We start from the raw sequence: 16224 nt of genomic DNA, 5'->3' as shown, positions 1-16224 counted from the left end.
TAAACAAGCGAACTTACTGTATACTGGATGTATATGTGTGAATGTATATATGCATGTGTATTTGTGAATGTTCCTAGAGTCATGGACGTGGCCATCGACAAAAGGTGCCGCCGTTGCTAGCAGCGTGCCTGGATAGAGATGGCGATGGCGAGCGCCGTGCACGACCCGCGTCTGATGCAAATTTTTATTGCTTTTTTTCAGTCGAAGCAAATCCAATTCGCTGAATTCAAAGACATTGTCAGCGTCTTGGCTGCTCCTTGGCTGCCCCCTTTTCCCAACAACTCAGATGTCGCGAGCTATGCGTCAGCAGCATGCGACCCCCAAAGTAGTGGCAGCGATGGTAGCGACGGCAGAAGCAGCTGCTGAATGAAATTCATTCGACGACGGCGTATTTTATTGAACAAGAAGACAATGGCAAACGACCCCCCCACACACACAAGGGAGTTGTTTTATTGTTGTAGGAGACGACAGCGACACAAGCGACTAAGAATGGCAGAATGGCAGACAACAAGAACGAAATAACAGCAACAACAACATTAATGGCAGCATCCAATTTAGCAGACAACGCAGCCACAACACAGTCGCAGTCGCAGACTCTCCACGAACTGCTGCCTCTACCATCACCAATTCTTATTATCTCCTCACTATCCTCCCACCTTCTCTCACTCACACTCTCACTCAGTATAGCTGTCTTTTTCTTCTTGTGGCTGCATCAGTAGCTGCTCTGTTTTGCGTTTCTCCTTGCAGTCTGCTGGTTCGTCAGGTCAACGTCGTGCGAGCACTGCATTTCAAATACCCTGTACTTTAAATTGAGCAGCTTGTGTAGCTCACGTGTTGTGGGTGGGATACACCTGGTCTGATCAAATTAGATGAAATTTTAGACAATAAATTATTGACTTTTTGATGTACATTAATTGTTATTATTTGCCACTTTACATATACATACACTATTTGCATGGTATCTCACTGCTTGCAATCGTTTACATGTTTAAATTCTTTTTCACTCGTTTTGCATTACATTTGCTTTCTTACTGCGCTCTGTAGTGTCTGTGGCTCGTGAGCTCGGCCGTCGGCTGTGACTCTCCTGTTAATGGTAATGGAGTTAAATGTACTTGTTGTCCTACTGTTTACAGTGGCGTGCTTGCACATTATGCCCGCTCAATTGCAATGCGCTTTATACACACACACACACACACACACACACAAGTACAGTGGCGTACATTTCAGTGCTTGCAGATTCACAAATTGATGTAACCGAAAAGATCTTGTTTCATATCTGTAGCACAGTTCAGTTGCAGCTCTTTATAGCATCGCTGCAGCCAATGCATCCAATCAAATGGTACGTGTCTGTTGGTACGTTTACGTGTAAGCTTTTGATAAATATTTACTATCTACTTTAACATTTCCAATTAGAGTTGTACCACTTTTCGCTGTGTGTACACTGGCATATAGTACAGTGTGTATATATCTATATACATATATACATATGTATGTATATTTAGTGGTTGTATCGCATTCTTTATCTATTACGTGGAACTCGTACCCCCCAACGGGGCAACTAACAACAAGCGCAACTTTTTTGATAATGAAAATATAAGAAATTGGTACACAAAGATTGAAATTGGAACGGAAAGTGTTGCAAAGCTATACAATGTTAAAAAAAAAATATATATATATATATATATTTTTTTTATGTATACATAATCATCATCAATACATATAAATATCTTAAGCATGTGACGATAGAATACATAAATGTATATACAAACTTGTATTAGATATTATTTACATACATATTTGAATTGCGTTTCTTAGATCACTGTAGAATATCGCACGGAATGCGAGTGTACGATGCTAGATGCTATTGTAACGGCCATAGGGCGACACCTTATTCGATCAGACAAAATGCGATATGAAGCGTGAAGCAGCCCACATGGAATACAATATCTACATAAACACATTTTAAACACGAGTTTCGATTTTTGCTCAACGTAAATAAAGAGCGCGCACACACATACATTCGCATGTGTATATATATACATATAAACGCAATCTTTTAATGACTTGGAAACCAGCGTGGCTCACACGTCGTCAATCAGTCAGTTCGTCACTCTGCCGGTCTGTCCGTCAGTCCAGGCGGGTGTGTGAGTGAAATTAAAGAACACTGCCGTAATAATTTGATTTTAAAATATATACAAAAGGAAAAAGAAAAAAATAATAAAAGAGAGTGTAAGAGAGAGAGAGAGAGAGAGAGCGACGAGTCGACTCATGTTTTTCTTCCGCATCGACAGTGGTGGCAATGCCCAAGAACAGTTAAAAATCTTGATCATTGTTTATACAGTTGCGGCCAAACAAGCAGGCGCAGCGCAAGGTCGCGCCCCTCGTAAAGGTTGTCGCACCTTTCGCCATCTGTCCATCTGATTATTTGTGAGTGGTGCAAGGTGGAAATTGAAAAACTTAAACTCAAGCTTCTGTTTACTTATTTAATTAATCGCATGACTTGGAACAAATTAATCCGTAAACTCCGATAAGAGGCCCTGGGAGAAATCAACGTAAAACGTAATCCACAAGGGCGAAATTTACTAGTTCCGAAAACTTTTAATCAACAGCACATTAAATCCGAAGTATATTGATGACATATTTTATTACTAGTTAATTTGTGAATATATCAAAATTTAATCATTCTTGAATATTGTATTTATGCTTAGCTCTTGAAATCACTCTATCATCATTCTATAAATATATATGTATGTATATAAGTAGGTTTTTAAACCTCGTCACATGTCAAAACTTGTTTATCTTTGGCTACCACATACTAGCCTTTAGGCACTGACTAATTTATACACTGGGCCTTAACTTACAGATGCGACTGTAGGCAGGCCGTCAAACAGCGGCATAAAAGATACAAGACAACAATAAGAAATGAGATAATAATAACAAAATATGTGTAAACGCTAATACAAACAACACAAAACGCGCGGAAAAAGAACAAACACACGAAGCGAACCAACATCTAAATATTGTTGTTGCCGTTGCTGTTGTTGTTGTTGACTGCATTGCGCCGTATCCGTATTCCAACAACAAACAAATACATACATAGCGCGAGTAAGTGAAGCGGTATACACTCGTAGACAAATGAGACGTAAAAGGAGAGCAGGAAAAAGGCAGCACAGCAACATATACATATGCATGCATATAAATATATATATAGCTATATACACACACACACGCACGTATATCTATGTACATGCACACACCAACAAACGAGACAGCCACGCACTCACGTACCACGTACTCAGCGCGCCGATTCTAAACAAGTTGATGAACTCTACGACGCCGACGCTGCTCTGCCGCTGTTGCTGCGGTTGCTATTGCTATTGCTGCTGCTGCTTGTGTTGGCGTCGTATGGCGTGTGTAGAGAGGAACAGGAAAACTGTTTTCATACGTACAGAAAAGACAAGCGTGCGGCGCTGCACTTTTATTTATTTATTACACTATTATTAATACTTTTTTATTGCTGTTTTGCTTTGCAAACTCACACACATACATATATGCATATACATACATTGAAATGTGCAACAACCGTTGGTAAAAACGTACAACACAGCGCGACGGTTGATGATGGACGAGACGACAACGGACACAACGAGGACGACGACGTTGCTTGCGTGCACACGTTGTTTATGCGGCAAGCGCAAAGAACTGAATGAGAATGGGCAAACACATAGAAGAATTTTACAAGATTCGAAGGCACGAAACAGTCGGCACGAAATGAAATAAAACGAAACGAAACGGAACGAAACGCAACAGCACCAAGCCAAAAAACTCACACAACCAGTTCGGCGCGCACAAAACAGAGACAAAGAACGCAGCTCTGGCGAGCAGCAAGCAGAAAGCAGCATGGTAGCAAAATCTAGTTTCGGGGTCCCACAACACAGCACAAAATGCTCGATGCGCAACGAAATGGCATATGGAACGTATGTACATGTGGAATGTATTGTACATAGGCCAGAAGCGACTGCGATGCCAGCGATGAGACTGACCTCTGACAACCTCCTACACACACACATGCCCACGCACACTCATACACGCACACAACGAGTACAGTGACAGAAGCACGAGAGTAAGAAACAGGCAGAACAAACATAAATTGCAAGGAGAGAGCAGTGCACTCCATTGCGGCAGGAAGTTTATGTGAATATGTCTGCATGTACATACATATATAAAGAGTAAGAGAGAGGAAACAAGAGTAAACGAGTTGCAACTTGCAACGGCAGTAAAAATAAAACAAATTCGGAAGAATTGCTTTATTCATTTAACAATAACAAACATATTTGAGCAAACACACATGCGTGTAGGCATAAATTGTGCACACTAATTGTTATTCTTATTTCTCTCGTTTATTGTTCTTATTGCTCAATATTGTCATATCGACTGATTGACTACCATACCATTGCTACACTCTGGATAAGAATGGCAAAAGCGAAGAGGTAGAGGATAATTTGCGGCTGATTTGCTGCTTCATTTAAATATGATATTTGTTGATGCCATCTAGATAATACATACAACTTTTTATGGTTAAATCTACAACTACAACAACAGCTATAATAATAATAATAATTATAAAGAAATCAATCAGGTATACACATATACATATGTACATGCTAGTTTCTACGCGCTGATGCAATAGGAAAAATGTAAAAGTCTGCGCAGCAGCAGCGGACGTCGACGCTTGCGTCATGTGCGTTAAGCAAACTTAAGAATAGCGCGCAGCGCAACAGCAGCCGCAGCGCGCACAATAAACCAGTCTAGAAACAAGCGCGCGCTTGGCTTCAATACACGCACACACACACACAGTGAAACACACTCGGCACGTATATAATTATGCTGTGATTGTGTGAGTGTCTATGTGTTCGTTCGCTGGCAACTATAAGGGCCTTAAACTTTGTTAAAAGTCAAGGTCAGTGATTTCTTGTGCGCTTTGGCCAACGTTGCCAACTTTGATTGAGTCTGCGCTGCGTGCGTACATACATACATGCACACATATAAATGTGCAACTGTGTTTCAATTCGTGCGTGTGTGAGTGTGTGTCTGGTGCTCGTTGTGTGACTCACGCAGGAGGTGGCAACGCCGCTGTCGTTTCCAACCAGGGGCGTGGAGGGGCAATGGACAAAGGCTGCTTGCTGCGCGCGTCTGCTTTATTTGTTCTGCCCTCTGTCTGTCTCACTGTTTGGTTTCTGAGAATTATGGGTTCAAGTGTTATACGTATATATGTTTGTGTGTGTGTCTATGTGTCTGTGTGTGTTTGTAGCACAGGAAACAAGTGGAAAATGGCACACGGCATCTGAACGTCTTATTTCAGTTGCTTTGAGCTTAAGCCTCTGTGATCGATCTGCCTGCGACGACGACTGTCCTTGCAAGCGGTTCATGAACCCTCAATGACGAACGATACATCGAACGTGCCAAAGAAGCCAGCAACAACAACAAAAAGGGGCGAGGCGAGGCTCAGCAACGAGGCAACGAGGCAACGACGACGGCGTCGGCAGCAGCAGCCGTAGCATCAACGAAGGCGCAAAAAAGAGCGTCAAGTATTTACATATATTGGCAAATACATAATTACAAAATATAAAACCTACAATAAAAATACAAAAACCAACAACAATAGGCTGCTAAGCTGGACTGACGTTGCATTCTTAGCATTAGTCAGCCCTAACCTCAAAACAGTTTTATTGCCGTATTGACAGACAATTCAATCGAACGCGCGCGCTCATTAAACACACAGCCAGCCAATTAAATACCGGCTCGGGAGAGAGAGAGAGAGAGCACGATGCATGCAGAAGGGGCCCTTTTAGCAGCTGTCATGCTCGACGCTAGCAACCAGATGTTTGCTGCGAGGCGAGCGAGGGTAACCCAACCCAAAAACTATAAAAACAACAAAAATGCAGGCCATGCACACACACATATAGTCATTTACACTCAGTTATACATTATCACATACATACACACATACGTACATTTATGTGCGTTTGTTATGGCTTTTTCAATAATTTTTGGAGAAAAAAAAATACAGTGACACTTGAAACCGGAAATTAGGCAGCTTGTACCCGAAAAATGAATGCAGCTGTCGAGCGTCAACTCTGCCGCTCTCTTGCTCTCTTCTACACTCCTTCTTCCTTTTGCTCTCAGGTGTGTGTGTGAAGTGGCTGTGAGTGCACGGCTTGGGCTTGCCTGGCGAGGGCATACGAAGAGAGCGACTGCGTTCGCTCTCTTGCAAAGGCCACTTAATAGCCGGAAGTATGAGGGAATAAAAAGCTCAAGGGAGCGACTTGTGATCGATGGCTTAAATTCTTTTTACAGTTTACAAACGAGTGTAATGCTTATTTATGTTCGCTTTCCGCTTGATTGCGCAATTCACTAATAATTGTGAGTGTTCCATGTATTTAGCTACAGCTGTTAAATGCGACGGGACAGACAAATAGCAGCCCTCCTGGTGCATGCGGACTTACTCTCTCTTTGTTGCTCTCAGTAGATCAGGCCTTGTTTTCACTCTCTGAGATACAAAATGTTTTTACCTGTAATGAGACACATAAAAAAGAAGAAAAAGATTATGTATAAATTTGATATGTTGGTGGTTTATTGTCTTATAGTTTCTAGAATTCGATTCGATATTTTATACCGTGCACATGCCACAACATTGACCGAATTCGAGAGATCTTCTCAATTTTCAACGCCCACGATATCTTCTTACATTTCGCCTAATTATAACATTTCTTTCAAAAGCGTTGCAGTCCCTTGCTCATTTTCTTCTTGTTCTTCTTGTCTTTGGCCTTGCGCTGACCCCAAAATTCGTGCTAAATTTGAGTTCAAAAGCTGCAGGAAATTTCAATCAGCCACTCGATCTAAATTTCTGCGGGTCTCTCGAAATGTCTGAAGTCTAAAGTCTGAGGCCCAGCTTGAGCTCGAGCGTTTCTGGCGTTCCCAGAAATTGTTGCGAAAATTGTTTAAGGTCTCCGAAAGCAAGAAACAACTGACCAAATAAGCAGCAGCAGCAGTAACAACAACAACAACAACAGTAATAATAATAATAATAGAGCACAAAGCAGAACAGAAACCAGTGGTAAAATGACATTAGTTGGGGACAAGCGCACAGCGAAACATACATAATACAAATAAATACGTTAACAAAACAAAAGTCAACGAACGGCTAAAAATTCACGAACTTGAAAAAAGTGGCAACATCGACGCAGACGCTGACGCAGACGCCGGCTGCGATGTCAATAAACCAACTAACCGTCGACCTGCGTCGACGTCGCCGTTGTCGTTGTTGCTTTTAGTGCGTGTGGAGCGCTTAGAGAGGGTCGCCCATGAATAGCCAAACGGCAACAAGAACAATAACAACAATCAAAAGCCCAAAAGCAGTTAAATTTATAAACTTGTTGCTCTCGCACAATCATACAAAAACAAAACACAAGCAACAACATAAACAATAAATTACAAACACGAGCTTTTTGTGAGCAGGAACACACCGTCAGCCCGTCAGCCCGCCAGCCCGGTTGACACCTCTAGAATAATATGGGTTTTGGGTACCACAAATTACAGGTAAAGTGTACCAATGTTTCATATGTAAATACATACATATACATATGTATAAGTTTTGAGTGTCAATTTAATTATAAATCATTTAAAATAGTTTATTAGTTTAAAGAAACTAGAAAACTACTATTTTTTGTTTACCTGAAATTACAAACTTATTTTTGTGCCATTTTATTTACCATTTATATACAAGCTTTTAATGCCAATAAATATGTATAAGAGTTTATACATCAATTTGAATAAGTTTTTAATCACTTGTTGAAAAGTTTTTAAATAGTTTTAAATAAATATTTAAGTATTTAATAAAAGTGCATTACAAATTTCAAGTGTATAAAATTGTTGTTTTTAAATATGACAATTTCAATGGAAAATTAATTAAATTTAAAATACTTTGAATTGAATAGAATAATATAGAACTTTTTTACCACACATGTATGTGTGTACCATAACACTATTTATGTAAAATTTTAATGACTTTAATGACAAATTTATCATTAATCATTTGTCATCACATAAATATAAAATTTCTTTTTCTTAATTTCATCGAATTGTTAATTTAAGCTCGGTACATTTCTACTACATTTGCCGCTTTGCCATCGCCAACGTCTAGTGGGGTGATTAACGTCCTGTGGTGAAATACGCTCAGCTTAAATCGGAAGTCGCGTTCGCACGCTCACTCCCGTTCTCACTCTCTGTCTCTCTCGCTCTGTCTCTTGCGCTCTTTTCTATCTACTTGTTCGCAGACACGGGCACCCGCATGGCATACAAATGTAATTTTGTACGTGCAATATGATGGATGCCGCCTGCCCCTCTCCATCTACTATCTCTTCTTCTTCTGCTTCTTCTATATGCTAACCTCACCGTCGAGTGATTTGGCAGATATTGAATTTCTAGTGTGAAGGACAGAGGACTGTCTGAAGATTTATAGCTGCTGCTGGCAGGAGTTCTGTTCGTGTGCGTGTCCGTGTGGGTGTGAGTGCATGCGTGTGTATTGGGGGCTGGAAAGCTCTTAAGTACACGCATTAATTTTAACAAGTCGCAAATATAAAAACAAAGCCCCCCTCTGCCAACAAAACTTTATGTTAATTACACGCCCGTTTTGGGACAAAAATGAAATGGAAAGAAAGAATGACCGGCAAACTGAGGTGTATTTAATACCCTACCCGAAATGTAGCAAGCTATGGACTATACAAATAAAATATTAGTATTATGGGTTTTTAGAAGCGAATATAGGTTTCGAGTTCTTCTTAACCTTAAGTTACATCTTACCTACCTAAACTGATATGCCTTCTGGGTAAGGTATACAAGAGCTTATACATCCCCAAGGGGCGCTGCATGCGTGGGGTGGCATTTAAAGCTTTGTGTGCTGTTTGGTGGTGGATAGTGAATGGTGTGAGTGCAATGCATGTAATTGATGAATGCCGTTAATTATGGGCGGCTCTAACTGTCACTTAAGGTTAATTTCACAGCTGAGCAAAGACAAATACTTAAAGAAGAAGCCTCCGCTGCGTACACGAAACAGCTTTTAATGAAAATATTAAAAGTAATTTTTTTTTTGACATATTTCTTTTGATTTATTTGCCTTTATCAAAAGTTGAAATTATACAAAAATCTTTTCGCAACTAATTAAATCTAATTTGCTACGGACAGACACAAGGCAACACATTTAAGCCAAAGTAATTATATTTCTAATACATAATCATTATTATACATAGTATATTTTTGTTTGTATACATATTCCATTTCCCATCCTTCGCATTGAGACTTCTGCACAGATCTTGCTCAGTTCAATGCCACAATGATTACCCCCTCTAGCATGAGTTTCCAAGTTCCAGTTCCACTTACCATTTCGTTCCTATGCCAAAACACCATCGCGCACTGTTTTGCTGCTGTTGTTCTCATGATCTTCGCGCGGTCGCAGCCGCGAGGGCGGGCGCCGTTGTAGTGCAGATTGAGAGCGACACACACACACACAGATAGAGAGAGAGTCGTGGGGAGAGGGCAATACGGGAGAAGGCGCTGTGGAGCGTCTGTTCTTTTGTTTCAAACCCGTTTATTGGCTCTAGCTCTGCTGCGACTGCGGCTGCTGTTGCTGCCGATGCCCTGAGTCTCTCTGCCTAGGCAGCATTTCAACTTTCAAAAAGACAAAGTCAGCGCCAGGTTATACATAGTAAAAAAAAAAAAAAAAACAAAAAAACATATACAAACATGCATACATATATATGTATATTTGCATGTATTGCAATCCCTCTCTTTCCCCTTTTCTGCTGCTTGAGCTTAGCTGTTGGCCAAAATGTGTGTATTTAGCCTTTTGGTTATTTATTTGCTTCTGAAAATTTGTTGTTGTTGCTGTTCTTCATCTTCTTCTTCTTATATTTGGCATAGTCTGCTCTTGCTATTCGCCCGCTCCTCCCCCTCTTCGAAACTCTTCCCACACACACTGTTTCACAATTGTCATTAGATTCTGTTCTGTTCTGTTCTATTCTGTTCGTTTCTTCTTTCACCTTTGCATCCGTTTCACAATGGAAATTTTGGCAAAAAGGTCAACGTTCATAATTGTTGGTATCAAAAAAGAACCCAACGAACCGCGAGTTCAACTTTTACGTTATTCATACTACCAATTCGTAGATCTGTACGTTCATACATACATAATATATGTAGACATACGTAAGGTATTCTTATTTGTTTCGACAGTATATTTTCACTGGAAATGGCAGGTTGGAGTAGCTTGGACAATACTCAATTTCAATGGAGTTGTTGTCCACACCTCCAAAACTCTGCATCACTGGTTTTGATTTTTCTCGGAATGTTCGCCGCTTCTGAAAAACTTTGCTTTGTATGAAGTATTTTGCATATGCATCAATTCCCGTCCGTTCTTTGAACTCCGTTTCCCCACTCAGTCTTTCTCCCATGGGAGCTCAGCAGCAGCCCTGATTCGTTTTTTTATGAAATGTGTTTCATATTTCGCCCATGCATTGACAACATTTTAATCCGCAAGGGGAGATTGTTATCTTTAGATAACAAAAAATGTAGATGTTTTATTGAGAAATATGAGGATAAGGAGAGATTAGGAATCGCTAAATATTAGTTCTTACATCCTTCAAAAGGAATATTGGGAATCTTAAGCATTCGATGTTTATTTAAAAGCCTATTTATATTACTATAAAGGTTTGCCAAAAGATATATTCTTCCAATAAATACTGAACAAAATCTTTGGAAACTGAGATTTTTGACTTTAGAGTTTACCAAGTTTATACAGATTAAAAACTTTTGCTTTCTATATTACATTACTACATTAATTAATTTGACCCATCAAAAACAAGTTAAAGTAGCCTGGCAATATAATTATATATTTACAATTCAACTTGATTAGTTCAAGATAAATATTAGGAGCACATACTGAAAGTTATTAACATTAGAATTATAAATGCAATGGACATGGCGTATACTGTAACTCTTAAACGATAAAGTATTTCTCGAATAGTAAGTAGTTTATATATATTCCAATTTTCGTGCTAGAAATTGGATAAGCAATGCAAATATTCTATTTCTGTGCAGTAGTAAACGACTTCAACAATACCTCTTTGAAATCAACTCAATTCATTTCATCTATCTAAATAACAAATAAAGCGAAAGCCTCGACTATCAAAATGTTAGTGATGCAACTAGAGCAAATAACATACCCAAAAATACCAATGAAGTACAATGAAATACAGAACTAAACATTGCTGATTCAAAAGTATTCAGTTTATAGTGCACTGAAAAAATTAGAATTGCGAAAACGTCTAGCTGGAAAGGGAACAGAAATTTAAAAGTGCTAATGGTTCGAAACATCGTTGGTGACATTTGCCTTCAGACTAAGGAATTTCAGTGGGACATTCAGAACGTATTGGTCTAGGTATAAGCATTATTTTGATGGGATCTGACAACAGTACTAGTTGTATCTTAATATTCTAGAGTTAACTAGGATATATCAGCCATTCAGTAATTAATGTCTTTAATTTCTAAGTCTATCTATCTATAGATAATAATAAGCAGACTCACATACTTATTATGCAGACACACACAAACACACATTAAAGTATATCCAATTTGAAGTCAATTATTGAATAACTTCAATTTACAATTCTGTGTTGCTTAATGAATTTATTTTTCGAAGGCTTCACACCTTCGGAGGTTTCCATTAAAGATAATAATCTAAAAATTCAGTCACTCAGTTCAAAAAGTCCAGTCACTTTTTACTCTCTTAAGTATTATTTATATTATCTATAAAACAAAAGCATATTGATAGACTTCCGGATAATTAATTTAATAGAAACTATCGAAATTGGAAAAAAATACACGCATAGATTTATTCTTTGTCAAGCCCTGAAAATATACATAATTTAATTTAATTATCTTTAATTAAATAACTTGCTTAAAAGATGTGTGTGTTATTTTGTTTTTTAATTTTTAACCACGCGTCTAATTTTTATTTTCATATGATTAATTTTGTTTGGTTAAATGGTTTTTATTACCACCCGTTGCGTGTGTGGCTCTGGAGAATGCGTGTGCCCGAAAAGGTCAAAGGGTTTGGGCTCTGGAGTGTTCTATGCACACTGATTACCCTAGAAAATCGGTAAACCCTCAGCTAAAGCAACATCTTTCGAGTGTTTCGGTGCCTTCTCAAGCAGACAAAATTGAAACAATTAAATTATGTTATACATAATTACAACTACATACAGACAGACAGACAAACACGAGGCTGACCGCGGCGTCAGACACGCCTGCAGCACAATAAGCATGAAAAACCATTAGCAAAGCTCTGCTTTGGGTTCGGCTCTGGGCTTTGACTCTTTGGGTTGCTCGACGCGACGATGAACTCGCGACTTGTGCGCCGATCCGTCAACAGTTCACTATCACAAGCCGAAAGCAACAACAGCAATAACAATAGCAATGGCAATTACAACAACAGCAAGAACAACAACATTCTCAAGCACCCAGAGGCCCAAGCTAAACGGAGCGAAGCAGCGGAAAAGAACGTCAGCGTTGGCGTCGGCATCAGCGTCCAACGCACGAACATTGACCTTCATTAAAGAAGAAGCAACAGTCGGCGCAGCAGCAACCAGCACCAGCAGCAGCAGCAGCAGCAGCGCGGCAGAGCGCATAGAGTTAAAGCTCTCTCATTCTCAAACTAATTGCGCACTGTTTTTACCCTGTACGCAATGCCTGAAATGGCGTATACACTGCTGTAAACATGCATTTAAAATAATTCATAGTGACTGAGTGAAGAGTAATGCAGTAATATAACTACACATATATTGGTAAAATAGCTATTTTTAATAATTCTTATCTAATTTTAATTTTGAGTCTGCCTGTACGCTGATTGACTCTAAAATGCCCTGTAAAATACAAATTCATGTACATTTTTATAAAATAAAAATTCATGTCCATTTTTATTTTACAGGGCATTTCAGAGTCAATCAGCGTAGCCTTTTACATTTTACTTTATGTATTTTTCTGTTCATCAATCACAATCCCAAGCGCACGCACACATAGACACACCGACACTCGCACACAAACAAGAAGGTAGAGCAAAAGACAGACGAATAGACGCTTTTGCGGAGAGGCAGCCGCTTCCTTTTATTGCCATGCTCTTCAAGTGCGCTCAGCTTTGCTTGGCTGCCCTCTCTATCCGTCCCTCTTGCTCTTTTGCTACAATTCCAAATTTCTGTTTAGTGCTTTGCATACAGCAATAAAATCAGCTTAATATTATTTAACAGCGTGACATTTTACAGCTTAGCTAGCCGAAAATGCGTTGCCACATTTTTTTTTCTTTGCTGGGTACATTCACTTTGGGCCGCTGAATCATCAGACCACAATTTGTTGTTCTTTTTGTGCTTTGCTTGTGGCTGCAAAAGAATAAATAATAAGCACAGCAACAAGAATGAATATATCTAATATGAAATCAGCAACTCAGGCTGGACAAAAAAAAAAACGTGTTTCTTTCTATTGCTTTTTTTCGGGCCGAGAATGGAGCCTGAGCGGACAGCAGGCGAGGGGGCCGGAGGCGCGAGGGTTGCTACACACGTTGCGGTGATCAGTTTTTGATGGCAAAGCGAATTGTGAAATCATTTCTATTTCTAAGCAACAACAAGCGGAAGCAGCAACAACAACAGCAGCAGCAGCCGCCGTCACACAATCCAAAAAGCTCGACAGAAAGAAAATTATGCACACACACACATACACAGTTAAGTGTATATGTACAAACTACATATGTATGTATGATGTATATTATATTATATTATTTGAGTTGGGTTCTGTGCTTTGTTTTTATCAGCGAAACGAATTTCTAGCAAACTAGAAAACAAAACTCTGATAGTATATACTTATGCATACATATATGTTTATATGTTTATATATTCATTTTTATATATTTTCTGTAGCGTGCGACTTGTTTCAATATGGCAAACAGACTTAAAAATTTGTAATTCTTAGGATCTGATGCAGCAATCGAGCTGCATAATGTTATTGTTTGATTTGTCTCAACAGCTGTCTAGTCTGGCCAAGACCGCAACAACCAGAACCCCAACAACAGCAACAACAAGAAGAAGAACAACTGCAACAATCACATGACAACAGCAGCGTGTGAACTTTTTGTGCGCTTAAACCAGACAAACAAGAGCGCCAAGCTAAGAATAAGAACACCACAGCAAGACAGAGAGGGAGTGATACGTATGTATGTACATATATAAATCGTACACACATACGTACACACATGTTGCATGCATTTGTAGCTGTGTCGGAAGATGTGGAGCCTTGAATCACATGCTCAGACTGTTCCAAGAAAAGAAAGGGAACCAAACGTATGTTTAACGACGATTGAATGCTCTTCTTAGGTATTTAAAAGATTTTATATTGATTTTATGAGGTAATAATATAATATTTTGTATTCGTTTTATTAAAGAACTTTAAGCACAAGTATTTCGGCGTTAATACTGATACTGTGATACTGTGAAAATCGATTCATTAATCGATTTGCTTTAAATGATTTTCCTAGAAAATCTAATAAATTATTTTGCAGCTTTATGAATTAATAGATCCAACTTAACAAGCTATATCTACAGATCACTAACAAGACTAAGGAAAAAGCAATGTATCCGAAAATTGTTTTAGATTTAAGTTAATATAGATTTAAAACGATTATTATATAACAAAAGAAACTATGTCTTTAAATGATTGATTTTCTTTGAATAAGACTTTGCAATCATAGCCTAATCTTGTATTTATAGAGAGTTATATAATAGTTATATATTAGTAAGATAGTGAACACTTAAACTTATGAATATGTATAGCTAATGAAAATTAAATTAAGATTTTTATGATAAGTCAACGATTGCTTTAGAACTGAGCGATTCGTTTGCATAGATACAAGCAGACGAACTTATATATTATACTCGGATCATGGTGCTTTACGACTTTATGTGTATAACGTGTTCGGAAATAGTATTTTTATGCGTTACACGTTTCACGACACAATGTAAGCCGCCCTAAAATGGATGTCTCAACAGTATTAGCATAGACGCTTCAAGTACAGTTTTGGAGAGACGATTAGACTAGGCTGATGGAAATTGATCTTGAATTTGTAATCCGAAATAAAGGATATACAAATTAAAGATTCTGTAGTATATATTGTAATTGCGTCGATATGGTATGCATATCCTTAGTCTATTTCTAATGAGTCTTTAAGCTTTCAAATTTGACTCATCATCTTATTGATTATTATTTCACCAATTTCAGATACAAATTAACCTTAGGCAGATAAATATTAAAGTGTCCCAGGCAGCAGCTGAATTTCTTCAATAATAGCTTTAATTTGCCTTTTCTACCTCGTGTTTAACCTTAAATTTGTAATTTCAATGCAAACATCAAGTTGAATAGAATATATCCGCCGCACTAGACTTTGTCTCAAGTATCCGGGGGGTTTGGCAACCTGTTCGAACCCTTGCTGCTCCTTACACCACTGCCTCTCCTCCCCTCTGGGATAGGCAAACAAAAATACATTACAATTTCCCACGAACCCTTCGGGCCCATCAAAGTTTCTCATATACACATTGTGAAGCATAAAGATCTAGATTTACAGGAGACAACCGCCCTGTAATGCCACTTTCTCGGCTATATCGCATTTACATATTGGACAACACGTCAAGCGAGAGAGACACAGAGAGTGAGAGAGTAAAGCGTGAAATTTCGCATAACTTGAAACCCCTGCTGTTTCCCAAGGAATTTGAAACTGTAAACTACCCCTAAAACTTCCCTACGAAAATGACCTTTAATGATGATGTTCTGATTGCGGCCTTTGTCTGAGTAGAGCTGTTCCTGTTGTTGTTGTTGTTGTTCGTTATTCGTTATTCGTTGTTGTTGCAGAGTTGAGGAAATTACATGGCAAATCGTTCGGTGTGAAGCTAAATGCCATTTGCTGTCAAGACCAAAAACAGGAAATGCCCGTATGTCTATCTGTCCGTCCGGCTAGTCTTGGCATTACAATATCTAACCACGCCCATCGCCCAGCCATTTAGCCAAGTGCCCATAAAAAGTATTATATAGGCATTCTATATACACATCCATATGTACATGTATGTATATATTTTG

At 38.8% G+C, this 16224-nt stretch overlaps 1 protein-coding gene and 1 long non-coding RNA gene across 4 annotated transcripts in view; one reads left to right on the top strand and one right to left on the bottom strand.

The window, feature by feature from the left end:
* Positions 1–16224, bottom strand: part of brat (tripartite motif-containing protein brain tumor) — a 38447-nt gene that overhangs the window by 18502 nt on the left and 3721 nt on the right. Inside the window, exon 1 of one of the 2 annotated variants that reach the window (XM_089464627.1) lies at positions 3566–3718. The exons of the other annotated variant lie outside the window; for it this stretch is intronic. The gene's annotated coding sequence lies outside the window, so the exon portion shown is untranslated. Of the gene's footprint in view, positions 1–3565; positions 3719–16224 lie in introns of those variants that run through there. 2 annotated transcript variants of the gene reach the window in all.
* On the top strand, positions 8014–14553 carry LOC149269983 (uncharacterized). 2 transcript variants are annotated; one of them, XR_016269236.1, is made up of 2 exons: positions 8014–13822; positions 14019–14553. It is a non-coding gene; the product is annotated as an uncharacterized LOC149269983 (long non-coding RNA). The 2 variants fall into 2 exon arrangements; XR_016269235.1 differs by having other exon boundaries at positions 8014–13850.

This window comes from Drosophila arizonae, chromosome 3, assembly GCF_054131065.1.
Source record: "Drosophila arizonae isolate 15081-1271.41 chromosome 3, UAZ_ARI_1.0, whole genome shotgun sequence".
NCBI classification, from domain to species: domain Eukaryota; kingdom Metazoa; phylum Arthropoda; class Insecta; order Diptera; family Drosophilidae; genus Drosophila; species Drosophila arizonae.
This window is presented reverse-complemented; position numbering and strand designations above follow the sequence as displayed.